Source organism: Apis cerana, linkage group LG6 (genome assembly GCF_029169275.1).
Source record: "Apis cerana isolate GH-2021 linkage group LG6, AcerK_1.0, whole genome shotgun sequence".
In the NCBI taxonomy this organism is placed as follows: domain Eukaryota; kingdom Metazoa; phylum Arthropoda; class Insecta; order Hymenoptera; family Apidae; genus Apis; species Apis cerana.
In genome coordinates, this window is record NC_083857.1 from 16613434 (window position 1) to 16619700 (window position 6267).

The following is a 6267-nucleotide window of genomic DNA, read 5'->3' on the forward strand; positions in this document are numbered from 1 at the left end:
CAACTAGGCTATACGCTCTGTGATTGGTCAGTGTTTTTTGTTAATAACTCGTTAAAAAAGCCGCAACAAAAGTTTTTGCAGAAAAAATATCGTTTGAAAATATCTCAGGAATCTTCAGTTAAGGGATATATCTATTTTTGGATATCCTGTATAAAGAGAAAAATTTAGTTGGATTTGATTTCCCTAAATTATTTGTATATTCACTGTATATAAATATGTATCTAATCATCTTTCTATGTAAAAATACACGCTCGAAGGATTAAATCACTATAGATTTTTCTTCATTGTTAGTACAGGTATATAAAATTTAGTTAGATTTGGTTTTCTTATGTATAAATATATATCTGTGTTAAAAATAAAATATTCAAAAGATAGAATTATTATAAAACTTTTTCATCGTATATATAAACTGCAAAATAATATTAATCTTCTCTATTACAGATTAATCGAATTTTATTTAAAATTTATCGAATGAAAGTTTATTTAATGATTTTTGTCAAAGGTTTGGAAAATTAATATTATCAAAATTTTATCTGATAACGAAGTAAAAAATCTTTTTTCGGAAAATTTTATTTACTTTTGTTCTGTAGAGATACAGATTAATGGAACCGCAGCGCGCTAAAATTTACTTTAGAGTGTATGTAACCAGGTGTCCTATAAGCGCAAGCACTGAAACCAAATTAATGTAACGAAATATCTAATATACGTTCCACGGTTGGCTAACTGGCTACCCTAAAATTGCGTTTTAGATATTTGGTCAGAAGCCAAGAATCACAGCTACACAGGTATTGCATAATTTATATTTTGTACGACAAGATTTGCAACAAAAAATTCTAAAAAAAATTCTCTTTTCTTTTTTTAAATTTTTTTTTTAATTTTTCTAATTCATATTTAACAGGATAATAAAATTCAACAATTGAATCTTTTAAAATACGAATTCACCATCGATTAATTAAAGAATTAATGGAAAAAGCGTGAATTTTCGAGTTTTCTCGAGCAACGGTTTAATAAATCGTTGATCCTTGATGGATTTATCTTCGAATCGATCTGAAACATAGCCTCATCCTTTTCACTGGTTATACAGAACCGCTCTTCTTCCTTCAGCAACGTCCAGGTCAAAGTCCTTCAACCAATTTGCTCTCTTCCTGGCAAAAACTCGTCTCTTCCTCTTCAATTCCCTCTAAACAGCGAGAAGAAATTCTTTTGTAACTCTCCACGGTTGCAACATTCACCTACTCCCTCGCACTTCCTTCGACCTTTTCTTTGTCCCCGACTATTGTTCTCTCCATCTCTTTCTTTTTTTCCCCCTCTTATTTTATTTTATTTTTTTTCTTTTCATTTTTAACCCGATGCAGTATTTGACTTTTCTTTTTTTTTTGTCCAGACAGAACCGGTAAACGCGCGCTTTTAATTAAATAACGCGACCCAGCAACGTGTGCAAAATACCAGCGATTTCTCCTCTTATCCTTATTTTATCCCCCGCATTTCTACTACTTTTGCTTCTTTCGTTCAGTGGAAATTGTAATTAGTTCCTATTAAATTTCGGTATGCAATGGTCGCAACAATGGGAAAAGGAGGATGAAACAGAGGTACGAATCTTCTCGATTACTCATACTTTTATTTCACTTTTTTGCTTAGATCTTTTTTCACTTAAAATTTTGGTAATTTAATACACGATAAATGTGAAATTACCAAAATGACCAGAAATAGTTTCAATCCACGAGATTTTTTTTTTTTAATTTCTTTAATCATCAGAGTCTAGTTTCCAATTTTTTTTCTTTTTTTCTTATTTTGTGTACACCTATTCTTGAAATTAAATATCGAATTACACGGATATGCAGTGTAGGTGACTATTAGGAGGAAAAAAAAAAAAAAAAGAAACTCTATTAGAAATTGAATTCAATTTTTCGAGGAATCCCTTTAATACCTTCATTTCACAGGAATTTGGAAGCTTAATATAAAGAACTGCTTTGCAAAGAGTTCTGCGTTTGTCGAATGTTGCAACTCATCGATTTCGAGAAGAAACATTTCCATCCTCGCTTTGTCTCGAAAAGTCTCGACGTCTTCAAGATAGATATGTACACGATTGGGCTGAAGTTTATAGTCGACGTAAAAGTCAACTTTGCAATAGTTGCAAACGTGCAAGTAGGAATTCTCTCAGCATCGAGATTTTCCTGTCACTGTCGGTTGTAGTTTGCGCCACTTTGAACGCGATTTCTCAGTTAAAGAGACACATCTGATGTCGCCTATCTTGCGGAGGTAGTTGCACGCTTCCCAAGTTTAAGTCTCATTCAGCCTTTAGGGACTCGAGGAATCAAAAGATCATGATATTTCATCATCAATTTTTTTTTCACATTACATCTCTTCTCCATTGTTTCTTTTTCTAAGTTAGTGTTTTCAAAGCATCGTAAAAAAAAAAAATAAAAAAATAAAAAAAAATGTAAAGTACAATGAAAATCTATCTCATAAAGTTTTCTTTCGTCTTCAAAAGTTCCAAGTTCCTCTAAATGTATTTCAAATGAAATATTTAAACATTTACACTTAATTTCATTTTTAATTTCATTGTTTCCATCGATGCTTTTTATGCTAAAATTCGCTTCTCTCGTGAAATTATCTTAATAAATTGTGTGAAAATATATTCGAAAATATAAATCTAAAATTCCACGTGAATAATATGTATATGTATGATTTGATTAATTTATTAAGATATTTAAACAACAAAGTGTTTTATGAAAATATTATATATGTAATGTTGTCTAAGTAAGATTTTTCATCGTGTTATTTTATCAATTTTACAGAAAACCGTCTGGAAGAGGAAATAAGATTTGCCAATAAGAATGCCAATAAAATTTCCATGAAGAAAAATATCTGAAAATTCATTATCAGCTGTCACGAACAAATAAAACATTTCTATGACATTTAATGTGTGATATAAAAAGGACGAAAATGGTAGGTTTTATCTTCTATATATTTTGAATTATGTTATAAATATTAAGTTAATGATTCGAGAAATTTAAAATCATGTTTAAAAAAATGAATCAGATTCGAGATAGAAAAATATCACGGTGGATAATAATATTTCAAAAATAGGAAGAGGAATAACATTTCGAGTAAGAACCGTTCCACTATTACTCGTCGTGTAAAAAAAAGTAAAAAAAATGGACAAATGAATTCCACGAGTTAAACTTGTACGAAGAAACCATAAAGAATGGAGATTGTCATCTTCAAAGAAATAATATGGATCAGAATACGAAATTTTACTTCCATTCTTACTTATGGATTATCATTCTCTTAAAAATCTACAGAAAAATGAATTGTTACGGAAAATGTGTACAGAATGATGTGTAAAGATCTATAAAGATATTTTTCATTTTTTTTTATTCGTTTCATTTTGAGCAAAGTAACAAAATGTTTAAGTATTTAACACAAAGAGAGAAATCCAATGATATAAATGTTTTTGTGTGGAAAAAAATTAAAGATATATAATATCGTGCTCACTTAATCATAATTAATCATATAAATAATTTTGTTAATTCGAAATTAGACGATTCAGAGATGATAAATAGAAATTTAGAAATGGAAATATCAGTGAGGATAAGCTTTTTTTTAATGATCTTGAAAGAATGATGTAATTGATCTATGGAATAGATCTATTTGAGCGATACATTTTTCTTAAATAAAATATAATAAAGAAGATTTCTGTTGTTTTCCACACAAAATCATTAATATTATTTATATTTATTCTTTATCGATGCTCTGAATGAATAATATCTTGTTCACAGTTTGGCTACCTTGCATATATTTCATCAATTTATCATTTATTTGTAGGTCGATACATGGAACATCTTTGGGTATTTCTGGATTCTAGATTCGTAATTCTGGAGACCAAAACGGATACAAAATTTCTTGAAGTTTATATTATCAAGTTACAAGATTTAAGTTCAGATGAAGCATAGTTGGGACAGAGACAGAACGAATGTCTCCTTCTCACTTATTATTCACCTGATGGTATTAAATTCTTAGAAACGACAAAACATCAAAAGCCTAGTAGAGAAGTTTCGTTGCAGAAACGCTTGCACATGACTGGAAGATCGTTAATGAGCGCGAATAGACTCCTAACGGCGTTAATTGTTGCCACAGGCCAAGACGGAAGTGCTTGTATTTACGTAAGTTCCTCCCGTTCAAAACATTGTCATAATCATGGCGCAACTTTGAATAAAGTTACCAACAGAATATAGTATATATATATATTCGTGCACAAATGTTAATGACCATCAAGATTACTTGGCTACACTGATAACTTGGGCCACGCAGTCTAATAATTACAGTTGTCAAGGTTAGAGAGATTTCGCCTCCAAAGCTGAGACCAGAGTTTCGGTTTCTTAGTAATTAATTATAATTATAATTTAAAAATTATGGAAATATATTTTATTTGGAAATGATTATTTCTTACTCGAAATTATTATTATCAGAGTTACTAAATATATTGAATTAAAGTGAAAGGGAATAAAAATTTATATGAAAATTAATTTTGAAGAAAACGCATTTATATTAGGAAAGAGAGGGTTATTTTGGGTATATCGAAATAAGAATGTTTTATTCTGAAAAATTCACAATTGAAGATGATCTTTTAGGTAAGGTTGATAACATATTCAGAAGTTGAATGAATAATAATTATCAAAGGTGGGAGAAAAAACTTTGACGTTCTGTATCTATTAATAATTTTACCTTAGTTTTCGTAATTTTAACTTAACTCTTATGTTAATTTATGTTATTCAAATTTTTACGCTGCTCTTGACGTACAGCCTTTTGACAGTGGGCTCAGCTGTCGGCGGCCCTGTACTGAATTATTCATATTTCTGCATAATGAACTCTATTGGCGTTTTATAATAGGAACATAAAATTACACTCTTTTGGGGGAAATTTAATAAATTATTATTAAAATATATTATTATGAATTAAAAAGCGGCAAATGCTAAGATAAATTGTACAAAGAATTTCATTGGTCGATGAACACGTTTCAATTCTGTTTTCTTATCGTTTTAATTACTATTCGCGATTAACATACGCGATATGTTAACAAGAATTTTTTTTTAATTATATCTTTATATTTTGATAGGTGTTTTTTTACAAAGATTATTTCTACAGTGGTAGAAAAAGATATATAAAGTGTTCTTTATCTACTCTTTCTTCTAAATTATAGAAGCATTTATAATGATCGATTTACAAATAAAAATGGAAAAGAAAATTATATTTGTATCGAATAAAAAGAGAGAATAAAAATTTACAATTTGAACGACGAATTGAATTTTGAAAAAAATGCAGAATTATTCCTTTTTGCAATAAATAAAAAAATATTATCATTTTTAAAAACATCTTCTTCACAATCAAGCCTGCAACAATACCTTTTAAAATAGTAATGGGATACTAGGAAGCTCAATAGGGAGCGCTAGGAGTCTCAGTGCAATGAAAAATTAAGGAACAAGTACAATAGAATGGAAGAAAATTGATTCCTCGATTTAAAAAGTCCCACCGAAGACTTTGCGAAAGAAAGAATGATGAAGAAAGTGCAGGTTTCAGAAATATGCTGCAAGTAACTTGAATTGTAATGCATCGAAAAAATATTTTTAAATTAATATTTAACAATTGTGTATGATTAAAATGATGGAATGTATCAATTTTTATCTTTTTAAATTAACATTTCCTTTTATTCGAGAAAATGGAATTATCAATTTTTTCATCATCTTTCTAACTTTGATATATTGAAATACATTTTAGTTAGATGAGATTACAAGTGACATTGAAAAACAGGGAACTCATCAAATTTTTCTCCTTTTCAATTCTATGATAAAATATCAATAATCAAAAAAGGAATTTTCTTCAATATTAATAATATATAATTATGTATATTACTTAATTTTCAAAATTAAAATTATCATTGTCGAAAATTTTGATATCGAAGATATTCGAACTATAAAAAATCTTCGAATTTTATCGAATTTCGATTCGAAGTTTAAATCCTGTAACAGAATTGGGCATTAACTTAATTTGAAAAAGTAACTAGTTAAAAATTTCGAATAAACTTATTTTAAGTAATTACTTAAATAATTTTATTTATAAAATGCTCGAACAATATTTATTCGTACCTAGTTGATCCACTTTTTTCTACAACTTCGATTATTTGCCGCATAGTTATGTGCGGTTATTTTATATTTCGAATAATAAATTATCGAAATAACTTTATTCTTAACTTCGACTACTAAATTT

The 6267-nt window shown here is 28.6% G+C and overlaps 2 long non-coding RNA genes across 6 annotated transcripts in view; one reads left to right on the top strand and one right to left on the bottom strand.

Annotated features, from left to right (window-relative positions):
- Positions 1 to 6267, bottom strand: part of LOC107999115 (uncharacterized) — a 31877-nt gene that overhangs the window by 11156 nt on the left and 14454 nt on the right. The gene's annotated exons all lie outside the window — the stretch shown is intronic.
- Positions 226 to 3060, top strand: LOC114577706 (uncharacterized). The gene is made up of 3 exons (XR_009830425.1): positions 226 to 502; positions 591 to 785; positions 2799 to 3060. It is a non-coding gene; the product is annotated as an uncharacterized LOC114577706 (long non-coding RNA).